Source organism: Aquarana catesbeiana, linkage group LG13 (assembly GCF_042186555.1).
Source record: "Aquarana catesbeiana isolate 2022-GZ linkage group LG13, ASM4218655v1, whole genome shotgun sequence".
In the NCBI taxonomy this organism is placed as follows: Eukaryota; Metazoa; Chordata; class Amphibia; order Anura; family Ranidae; genus Aquarana; species Aquarana catesbeiana.
The window spans coordinates 75,561,672-75,574,106 of record NC_133336.1 but is presented as its reverse complement, the minus strand read 5'-3'; positions in this window follow the sequence as shown (position 1 = coordinate 75,574,106).

The window sequence follows — 12,435 nt, the reverse complement described above, 5'->3', positions numbered from 1 at the left end:
TTTAGCCCAAAATCGGTCTAAAATGACCAAAATCGCACCCCCGGCCCTTTTAGCCAGAAATCGGTCCAAAATGACAAAAATCGCACCCTGGCCCATTTAGCCAGAAATCGGTCCAAAATTACCAAAATCGCACCCCCGGCCCTTTTAGCCCAAAATCGGTCTAAAATGACCAAAATCGCACCACCGGCCCTTTTAGCCCAAAATCGGTCCAAAATGAGAAAAATCGCACCCCCAGCCCTTTTAGCCAGAAATCGGTCCAAAATGACTAAAATCGCACCCCCGGCCCTTTTAGCTCAAAATCAGTCCAAAATGACCAAAATCGCACCCCCGGCCCTTTTAGCCAGAAATCGGTCCAAAATTACCAAAATCGCACCCCCGGCCCTTTTAGCCAGAAATCGGTCAAAAATGACCAAAATGGCACCCCCGGCCCTTTTAGCTGGAATTCGGTCCAAAATTACCAAAATCGCACCCCCTGCCCTTTTAGCCGGAAATTGGTCCAAAATGACAAATCGCAACCCCGGCCCTTTTACACCGAAATCGTTCCAAAACGACCAAAATCGAACCCCCCGCCCTTTTAGATGGAAATCGGTCCAAAATGACCAAAATCGCACCCCCGGCACTTTTAACCAGAAATCGGTCCAAAATGACCAAAATCGCACCCCCGGCCCTTTTAGCCGGAAATCTGTCCAAAATCGCACCCACGGCCTCTTTCAGCCCGAAATTGGTCCAAAATGACCAAAATCGCAACCCGGCTTTTTTTAGACGGAAATAGGTCTAAAATGTCCAAAATCGCACCCCCCGGCCCTTTTAACCAGAAATCGGTCCAAAATAACCAAAATCGCACCCCCGGCCCTTTTAACCAGAAATCGGTCCAAAATTACCAAAATCGCACCCCCGGCCCTTTTAGCCAGAAATCGATCAAAAATGACCAAAATCGCACCCCCGGCCTTTTTAGCCAGAAATCGATCAAAAATGACCAAAATCGCAACCCCGGCCCTTTTACACCGAAATCGTTCCAAAACGACCAAAATCGAACCCCCCGCCCTTTTAGATGGAAATCGGTCCAAAATGACCAAAATCGCACCCCCGGCCCTTTTAACCAGAAATCAGTCCAAAATTACTAAAATCGCACCCCCGGCCCATTTAGCCAGAAATCGGTCCAAAATTACCAAAATCGCACCCCCGGCCCTTTTAGCCGGAAATCGGTCCAAAATGACCAAAATCGCACCCCCGGCCCTTTTAGGCAGAAATCGGTCTAAAATGTCCAAAATCGCACCCCCAGTCCTTTTAACCAGAAATCGGTCCAAAATAACCAAAATCGCACCCCCGGCCCTTTTAACCAGAAATCAGTCCAAAATTACTAAAATCGCACCCCCGGCCCATTTAGCCAGAAATCGGTCCAAAATTACCAAAATCGCACCCCCGGCCCTTTTAGCCGGAAATCGGTCCAAAATGACCAAAATCGCACCCCCGGCCCTTTTAGGCAGAAATCGGTCTAAAATGACCAAAATCGCACCCCCAGCCCTTTTAGCTGGAATTCGATCCAAAATTACCAAAATCGCACCCCCGGCCCTTTTAGCCGGAAATCAGTCCAAAATCGCACCCACGGCCTCTTTCACCCCGAAATTGGTCCAAAATGACCAAAATCGCAACCCGGCTTTTTTTAGACGGAAATCGCTCTAAAATGTCCAAAATCGCACCCCCAGCCCTTTTAGCCGGAAATCGGTCCAAAATCGCACCCACGGCCTCTTTCAGCCCGAAATTGGTCCAAAATAACCAAAATCGCAACCCGGCTTTTTTTAGACGGAAATCGGTCTAAAATGACCAAAATTGCACCCCCCGGCCCTTTTAACCAGAAATCGGTCCAAAATTACCAAAATCGAACCCCCGGCACTTTTAGCTGGAAATCGGTCCAAAATTACCAAAATCGAACCCCCCGCCCTTTTAGCTGGAAATCGGTCCAAAATGACCAAAATCGCACCCCCGGCCCTTTTAGCCGGAAATCGGTCCAAAATCGCACCCACGGCCTCTTTCAGCCCGAAATCGGTCCAAAATGACCAAAATCGCACCCCCAGCCCTTTTAAACAGAAATCGGTCCAAAATAACCAAAATCGCACCCCCGGCCCTTTTAGCCCAAAATCGGTCCAAAATGACCAAAATCGCACCCCCGGCCCTTTTAGCCCAAAATCGGTCTAAAATGACCAAAATCGCACCCCAGGCACTTTTAACTAGAAATCGGTCCAAAATAACCAAAATCGCACCCCCGGCCCTTTTAGCCCAAAATCGGTCCAAAATGACCAAAATCGCACCCCCGGCCCTTTTAGGCAGAAATCGGTCTAAAATGACCAAAATCGCACCCCCAGCCCTTTTAGCTGGAATTCGATCCAAAATTACCAAAATCGCACCCCCGGCCCTTTTAGCCGGAAATCAGTCCAAAATCGCACCCACGGCCTCTTTCACCCCGAAATTGGTCCAAAATGACCAAAATCGCAACCCGGCTTTTTTTAGACGGAAATCGCTCTAAAATGTCCAAAATCGCACCCCCAGCCCTTTTAGCCGGAAATCGGTCCAAAATCGCACCCACGGCCTCTTTCAGCCCGAAATTGGTCCAAAATAACCAAAATCGCAACCCGGCTTTTTTTAGACGGAAATCGGTCTAAAATGACCAAAATTGCACCCCCCGGCCCTTTTAACCAGAAATCGGTCCAAAATTACCAAAATCGAACCCCCGGCACTTTTAGCTGGAAATCGGTCCAAAATTACCAAAATCGAACCCCCCGCCCTTTTAGCTGGAAATCGGTCCAAAATGACCAAAATCGCACCCCCGGCCCTTTTAGCCGGAAATCGGTCCAAAATCGCACCCACGGCCTCTTTCAGCCCGAAATCGGTCCAAAATGACCAAAATCGCACCCCCAGCCCTTTTAAACAGAAATCGGTCCAAAATAACCAAAATCGCACCCCCGGCCCTTTTAGCCCAAAATCGGTCCAAAATGACCAAAATCGCACCCCCGGCCCTTTTAGCCCAAAATCGGTCTAAAATGACCAAAATCGCACCCCAGGCACTTTTAACTAGAAATCGGTCCAAAATAACCAAAATCGCACCCCCGGCCCTTTTAGCCCAAAATCGGTCCAAAATGACAAAAATCGCACCCCCAGCCCTTTTAGCCAGAAATCGGTCCAAAATGACAAAAATCGCACCCCCAGCCCATTTAGCCAGAAATCGGTCCAAAATTACCAAAATCGCACCCCTGGCCCTTTTAGCCCAAAATCGGTCTAAAATGACCAAAATCGCACCCCCGGCCCTTTTAACCAGAAATCTGTCCAAAATGACCAAAATCGCACACCCGGCCCTTTTAGCCCAAAATCGGTCCAAAATGACCAAAATCGCACCCCCGGCCCTTTTAGCCCAAAATCGGTCTAAAATGACCAAAATCGCACCCCCGGCCCTTTTAACCAGAAATCGGTCCAAAATAACCAAAATCGCACCCCCGGCCCTTTTAGCCCAAAATCGGTCTAAAATGACCAAAATCGCACCCCTGGCCCTTTTAGCCAGAAATCGGTCCAAAATGACAAAAATCGCACCCTGGCCCATTTAGCCAGAAATCGGTCCAAAATGACCAAAATCGCACCCCCGGCCCTTTTAGCCCAAAATCGGTCTAAAATGACCAAAATCGCACCACCGGCCCTTTTAGCCCAAAATCGGTCCAAAATGACCAAAATCGCACCCCCAGCCCTTTTAGCCAGAAATCGGTCCAAAATGACTAAAATCGCACCCCCGGCCCTTTTAGCTCAAAATCGGTCCAAAATGACCAAAATCGCAGCCCCGGCCCTTTTAGCCAGAAATCGGTCCAAAATTACTAAAATCGCACCCCCGGCCCTTTTAGCTGGAATTCGGTCCAAAATTACCAAAATCGCAGCCCCGGCCCTTTTAGCCGGAAATCGGTCCTAAATCGCACCCACGGCCTCTTTCAGCCCGAAATTGGTCCAAAATGACCAAAATCGCAACCCGTCTTTTTTTAGACGGAAATCGGTCTAAAATGTCCAAAATCGCACCCCCAGCCCTTTTAACCAGAAATCGGTCCAAAATAACCAAAATCGCACCCCCGGCCCTTTTAGCCCAAAATCGGTCCAAAATGACAAAAATCGCACCCCCGGCCCTTTTAGCCCAAAATCGGTCTAAAATGACCAAAATCGCACCCCCGGCCCTTTTAACCAGAAATCGGTCCAAAATAACCAAAATCGCACCCCCGGCCCTTTTAGCCCAAAATCGGTCTAAAATGACCAAAATCGCACCCCTGGCCCTTTTAGCCAGAAATCGGTCCAAAATGACCAAAATCGCACCCCCGGCCCTTTTAGCCCAAAATCGGTCCAAAATGACCAAAATCGCACCCCCAGCCCTTTTAGCCAGAAATCGGTCCAAAATGACTAAAATCGCACCCCCGGCCCTTTTAGCTCAAAATCGGTCCAAAATGACCAAAATCGCACCCCCGGCCCTTTTAACCAGAAATCGGTCCAAAATTACTAAAATCGCACCCCCGGCCCTTTTAGCCAGAAATCGGTCAAAAATGACCAAAATGGCACCCCCGGCCCTTTTAGCTGGAATTCGGTCCAAAATTACCAAAATCGCAGCCCCGGCCCTTTTAGCCGGAAATCGGTCCTAAATCGCACCCACGGCCTCTTTCAGCCCGAAATTGGTCCAAAATGACCAAAATCGCAACCCGTCTTTTTTTAGACGGAAATCGGTCTAAAATGTCCAAAATCGCACCCCCAGCCCTTTTAACCAGAAATCGGTCCAAAATAACCAAAATCGCACCCCCGGCCCTTTTAGCCCAAAATCGGTCCAAAATGACCAAAATCGCACCCCCGGCCCTTTTAGCCCAAAATCGGTCTAAAATGTCCAAAATCGCACCCCCAGCCCTTTTAACCAGAAATCGGTCCAAAATGACCAAAATCGCAGCCCCGGCCCTTTTAGCCAGAAATCGGTCCAAAATTACTAAAATCGCACCCCCGGCCCTTTTAGCCAGAAATCGGTCAAAAATGACCAAAATGGCACCCCCGGCCCTTTTAGCTGGAATTCGGTCCAAAATTACCAAAATCGCAGCCCCGGCCCTTTTAGCCGGAAATCGGTCCTAAATCGCACCCACGGCCTCTTTCAGCCCGAAATTGGTCCAAAATGACCAAAATCGCAACCCGTCTTTTTTTAGACGGAAATCGGTCTAAAATGTCCAAAATCGCACCCCCAGCCCTTTTAACCAGAAATCGGTCCAAAATAACCAAAATCGCACCCCCGGCCCTTTTAGCCCAAAATCGGTCCAAAATGACAAAAATCGCACCCCCGGCCCTTTTAGCCCAAAATCGGTCTAAAATGACCAAAATCGCACCCCCGGCCCTTTTAACCAGAAATCGGTCCAAAATAACCAAAATCGCACCCCCGGCCCTTTTAGCCCAAAATCGGTCTAAAATGACCAAAATCGCACCCCTGGCCCTTTTAGCCAGAAATCGGTCCAAAATGACCAAAATCGCACCCCCGGCCCTTTTAGCCCAAAATCGGTCTAAAATGACCAAAATCGCACCACCGGCCCTTTTAGCCCAAAATCGGTCCAAAATGACCAAAATCGCACCCCCAGCCCTTTTAGCCAGAAATCGGTCCAAAATGACTAAAATCGCACCCCCGGCCCTTTTAGCTCAAAATCGGTCCAAAATGACCAAAATCGCAGCCCCGGCCCTTTTAGCCAGAAATCGGTCCAAAATTACTAAAATCGCACCCCCGGCCCTTTTAGCCAGAAATCGGTCAAAAATGACCAAAATGGCACCCCCGGCCCTTTTAGCTGGAATTCGGTCCAAAATTACCAAAATCGCAGCCCCGGCCCTTTTAGCCGGAAATCGGTCCTAAATCGCACCCACGGCCTCTTTCAGCCCGAAATTGGTCCAAAATGACCAAAATCGCAACCCGTCTTTTTTTAGACGGAAATCGGTCTAAAATGTCCAAAATCGCACCCCCAGCCCTTTTAACCAGAAATCGGTCCAAAATAACCAAAATCGCACCCCCGGCCCTTTTAGCCCAAAATCGGTCCAAAATGACCAAAATCGCACCCCCGGCCCTTTTAGCCCAAAATCGGTCTAAAATGACCAAAATCGCACCCCCGGCCCTTTTAACCAGAAATCGGTCCAAAATAACCAAAATCGCACCCCCGGCCCTTTTAGCCCAAAATCGGTCCAAAATGACCAAAATCGCACCCCCGGCCCTTTTAGCCCAAAATCGGTCTAAAATTACCAAAATCGCACCCCCGGCCCTTTTAACCAGAAATCGGTCCAAAATAACCAAAATCGCACCCCCGGCCCTTTTAGCCCAAAATCGGTCTAAAATGACCAAAATCGCACCCCCGGCCCTTTTAACCAGAAATCGGTCTAAAATGACCAAAATCGCACCCCCGGCCCTTTTAACCAGAAATCGGTCCAAAATAACCAAAATCGCACCCCCGGCCCTTTTAACCAGAAATCGGTCCAAAATGACCAAAATCGCACCCCCGACTTTTTTACCCCGAAATCAGTCCAAAATGACCAAAATCGCACCCCTGGCCCTTTTAACCAGAAATCGGTCCAAAATGACCAAAATCGCACCCCCGACTTTTTTACCCCGAAATCAGTCCAAAATTACCAAAATCGCACCCCCGGCACTTTTAACCAGAAATCGGTCTAAAATGACCAAAATCGCACCCCCGGCCCTTTTAGCCGGAAATCGGTCCAAAATCGCACCCACGGCCTCTTTCAGCCCGAAATTGGTCCAAAATGACCAAAATCGCAACCCGGCTTTTTTTAGACGGAAATCGGTCTAAAATGTCAAAAATCGCACCCCCAGCCCTTTTAAAAAGAAATCGGTCCAAAATGACCAAAATCGCACCCCCGGCCCTTTTAGCTCAAAATCGGTCCAAAATGACAAAAATCGCACCCCCGGCCCATTTAGCCAGAAATCGGTCCAAAATTACCAAAATCGCACCCCCTGCCCTTTTAGCCGGAAATTGGTCCAAAATGATAAATCGCAACCCCGGCCCTTTTACACCGAAATCGTTCCAAAACGACCAAAATCGAACCCCCCGCCCTTTTAGATGGAAATCGGTCCAAAATGACCAAAATCGCACCCACGGCCTCTTTCAGCCCGAAATTGGTCCAAAATGACCAAAATCGCAACCCGGCTTTTTTTAGACGGAAATCGGTCTAAAATGTCCAAAATCGCACCCCCCGGCCCTTTGAACCAGAAATCGGTCCAAAATAACCAAAATCGCACCCCCGGCCCTTTTAACCAGAAATCGGTCCAAAATTACCAAAATCGCACCCCCGGCCCTTTTAGCCAGAAATCGATCAAAAATGACCAAAATCGCACCCCCGGCCCTTTTAGCCAGAAATCGATCAAAAATGACCAAAATCGCAACCCCGGCCCTTTTACACCGAAATCGTTCCAAAACGACCAAAATCGAACCCCCCGCCCTTTTAGATGGAAATCGGTCCAAAATGACCAAAATCGCACCCGCGGCACTTTTAACCAGAAATCGGTCCAAAATGACCAAAATCGCACCGCCGGCCCTTTTAGCCAGAAATTGGTCCAAAATGACCAAAATCGCACCCCCAGCCCTTTTAGCTGGAATTCGATCCAAAATTACCAAAATCGCACCCCCGGCCCTTTTAGCCGGAAATCGGTCCAAAATCGCACCCACGGCCTCTTTCACCCCGAAATTGGTCCAAAATGACCAAAATCGCAACCCAGCTTTTTTTAGACATAAATCGCTCTAAAATGTCCAAAATCGCACCCCCAGCCCTTTTAGCCGGAAATTGGTCCAAAATGACCAAAATCGCAACCTGGCATTTTTTAGACGGAAATCGGTCCAAAATAACCAAAATCGCACCCCCAGCCCTTTTACCCCAAAATCGGTCTAAAATGACCAAAATCGCACCCCCGGCCCTTTTAGACAGAAATCGTTCCAAAATGACAAAAATCGCACCCCCAGCCCTTTTAGCCAGAAATCGGTCCAAAATGACAAAAATCGCACCCCCGGCCCTTTTAGCCAGAAATCGGTCCAAAACGACCAAAATCGAACCCCCGGCCCTTTTAGACAGAAATCGGTCCAAAATGACAAAAATCGCACCCCCGGCCCTTTTAGCCAGAAATCGGTCCAAAACGACCAAAATCGCACCCCCAGCCCTTTTAGCCAGAAATCGGTCCAAAATGACAAAAATCGCACCCCCGGCCCTTTTAGCCGGAAATCGGTCCAAAATGACCAAAATCGCACCCCCGGCCCTTTTAGCTCAAAATCGGTCCAAAATGACCAAAATCGCACCCCCGGCCCTTTTAGACAGAAATCGGTCCAAAATGACCAAAATCGCAACCCGGCATTTTTTAGAGGGAAATCGTCCAAAATAACCAAAATCGCACCCCCAGCCCTTTTAGCCCAAAATCGGTCTAAAATGACCAAAATCGCACCCCCGGCCCTTTTAGCCAGAAATCGGTCCAAAATGACAAAAATCGCACCCCCAGCCCTTTTAGCCAGAAATCGGTCCAAAATGACAAAAATCGCACCCCCGGCCCATTTAGCCACAAATCGGTCCAAAATGACCAAAATCGCACCCCCGGCCCTTTTAGCCCAAAATCGGTCTAAAATGACCAAAATCGCACCCCCGGCCCTTTTAGCCAGAAATCGGTCCAAAATGACAAAAATCGCACCCCCAGCCCTTTTAGCCAGAAATCGGTCCAAAATGACAAAAATCGCACCCCCGGCCCATTTAGCCACAAATCGGTCCAAAATGACCAAAATCGCACCCCCGGCCCTTTTAGCCAGAAATTGGTCCAAAATTACCAAAATCGCACCCCAGGCCCTTTTAGCCAGAAATCGGTCCAAAATGACCAAAATCGCACCCCCGGCCCTTTTAGCTCAAAATCAGTCCAAAATGACCAAAATCGCACCCCCGGCCCTTTTAGCCAGAAATCGGTCAAAAATGACCAAAATCACACCCCCGGCCCATTTAGCCAGAAATCGGTCCAAAATGACAAATCGCACCCCCGGCCCTTTTAGCCAGAAATCGGTCAAAAATGACCAAAATCGCACCACCGGCCCTTTTAGGCAGAAATCGGTCCAAAATGACCAAAATCGGACCCCCGGCCCTTTTAGCTCAAAATCGGTCCAAAATAACCAAAATCGCAGCCCCGGCCCTTTTAGCCCAAAATCGGTCTAAAATGACCAAAATCGCACCCCCAGCCCTTTTAACCAGAAATCGGTCCAAAATAACCAAAATCGCACCCCCGGCCCTTTTAGCCCAAAATCGGTCTAAAATGACCAAAATCGCACCCCCGGCCCTTTTAACCAGAAATCGGTCCAAAATAACCAAAATCGCACCCCCGGCCCTTTTAGCCCAAAATCGGTCCAAAATGACAAAAATCGCACCCCCAGCCCTTTTAACCAGAAATCGGTCTAAAATGACCAAAATCGCACCCCCGGCCCTTTTAGGCAGAAATCGTTCCAAAATGACAAAAATGGCACCCCCGGCCCATTTAGCCAGAAATCGGTCCAAAATGACCAAAATCGCACCCCGGCCCTTTTAGGCAGAAATCGGTCCAAAATGACCAAAATCGCACCCCTGGCCCTTTTAGCCCAAAATCGGTTTAAAATGACCAAAATCGCACCCCCGGCCCTTTTAGCTCAAAATCGGTCCAAAATGACCAAAATCGCACCCCTGGCCCTTTTCGCCAGAAATCGGTCCAAAATTTCCAAAATCGCACCCCCGGCCCTTTTAGCCAGAAATCGGTCCAAAATTACCAAAATCGCACCCCCGGCCCTTTTAGCCAGAAATCGATCAAAAATGACCAAAATAGCACCCCCGTCCCTTTTAGCTGGAAATTGGTCTAAAATGACAAATCGCACCCACGGCTCTTTTACCCCGAAATCGTTCCAAAACGACCAAAATCGCAATCCCGGCCCTTTTAACCAGAAATCGGTCCAAAATAACCAAAATCGCACCCCCGGCCCTTTTACAACGAAATCGTTCCAAAACGACCAAAATCGAACCCCCTGCCCTTTTAGCTCAAAATCGGTCCAAAATGACCAAAATCGCACCCCCGGCCCTTTTAGCCAGAAATCGGTCCAAAATGACCAAAATCGCACCCCCGGCCCTTTTAGCTCAAAATCGGTCCAAAATGACCAAAATCGCACCTCCGGCCCTTTTAGACAGAAATCGGTCCAAAATTACCAAAATCGCACCCCCGGCCCTTTTAGCTCAAAATCGGTCCAAAATGACCAAAATCCCAACCCCGGCCCTTTTAACCAGAAATCAGTCCAAAATAACAAAAATCGCACCCCCGGCCCTTTTACCCCAAAATCGGTCTAAAATGACCAAAATCGCACCCCCAGCCCTTTTAAACAGAAATCGGTCCAAAATAACCAAAATCGCACCCCCGGCCCTTTTAGCCCAAAATCGGTCCAAAATGACCAAAATCGCACCCCCGGCCCTTTTCGCCAGAAATCGGTCCAAAATGACCAAAATCGCACCCCCGGCCCTTTTAGCCCAAAATCGGTCTAAAATGACCAAAATCGCACCCCCGGCCCTTTTAACCAGAAATCGGTCCAAAATAACCAAAATCGCACCCCCGGCCCTTTTAGCCCAAAATTGGTCCAAAATGACAAAAATCGCACCCCCAGCCCTTTTAGCCAGAAATCGGTAAAAAATGACCAAAATCGCACCCCGGCCCTTTTAGGCAGAAATCGGTCCAAAATGACCAAAATCGCACCCCCGGCCCTTTTAGCCAGAAATCGGTCCAAAATGACCAAAATCGCACCCCCGGCTCTTTTAGCCAGAAATCGGTAAAAAATGACCAAAATCGCACCCCCGGCTCTTTTAGCCAGAAATCGGTCCAAAATGACCAAAATCGCACCCCCGGCCCTTTTAGCTCAAAATCGGTCCAAAATGACCAAAATCGCACCTCCGGCCCTTTTAGACAGAAATCGGTCCAAAATTACCAAAATCGCACCCCCGGCCCTTTTAGCTCAAAATCGGTCCAAAATGACCAAAATCCCAACCCCGGCCCTTTTAACCAGAAATCAGTCCAAAATAACAAAAATCGCACCCCCGGCCCTTTTACCCCAAAATCGGTCTAAAATGACCAAAATCGCACCCCCAGCCCTTTTAAACAGAAATCGGTCCAAAATAACCAAAATCGCACCCCCGGCCCTTTTAGCCCAAAATCGGTCTAAAATGACCAAAATCGCACCCCCGGACCTTTTAACCAGAAATCGGTCCAAAATAACCAAAATCGCACCCCCGGCCCTTTTAGCCCAAAATCGGTCTAAAATGATCAAAATCGCACCCCCGGCCCTTTTAACCAGAAATCGGTCCAAAATAACCAAAATCGCACCCCCGGCCCTTTTAGCCCAAAATCGGTCTAAAATGACCAAAATCGCACCCCCGGCCCTTTTACCCCGAAATCAGTCCAAAATTACCAAAATCGCACCACCGGCCCATTTAGCCAGAAATCGGTCCAAAATTACCAAAATCGCACCCCCGGCCCTTTTAACCAGAAATCGGTCCAAAATTACCAAAATCGCACCCCCGGCCCATTTAGCCAGAAATCGGTCCAAAATTACCAAAATCGCACCCCCGGCCCTTTTAACCAGAAATCGGTCCAAAATTACCAAAATCGCACCCCCGGCCCATTTAGCCAGAAATCGGTCCAAAATTATCAAAATCGCACCCCCGGCACTTTTAACCAGAAATCGGTCCAAAATAACCAAAATCGCACCCCCGGCCCTTTTAGCCCAAAATCGGTCTAAAATGACAAAAATCACACCCCCGGCCCTTTTAGCCGGAAATTGGTCCAAAATGACCAAAATCGCACCCCCGGCCCTTTTAGCCGGAAATCGGTCCAAAATGACCAAAATCGCACCCCCGGCCCTTTTGGCCGGAAATCGGTCCAAAATCGCACCCACGGCCTCTTTCAGCCCGAAATTGGTCCAAAATGACCAAAATCGCAACCCGGCTTTTTTTAGATGGAAATCGGTCTAAAATGTCCAAAATCGCACCCCCAGCCCTTTTAACTAGAAATCGGTATAAAATAACCAAAATCGCACCCCCGGCCCTTTTAGCCCAAAATCGGTCCAAAATGACAAAAATCGCACCCCCAGCCCTTTTAGCCAGAAATCGGTCCAAAATGACCAAAATCGCACCCCCGGCCCTTTTAGGCAGAAATCGGTCCAAAATGACCAAAATCGCACCCCCGGCCCTTTTAACCAGAAATCGGTCCAAAATAACCAAAATCGCACCCCCGGCCCTTTTACCCCGAAATCAGTCCAAAATTACCAAAATCGCACCCCCCGGCCCTTTTAACCAGAAATCGGTCCAAAATGACAAAAATCGCACCCCTGGCCCTTTTAGATGGAAATCGGTCCAAAATGA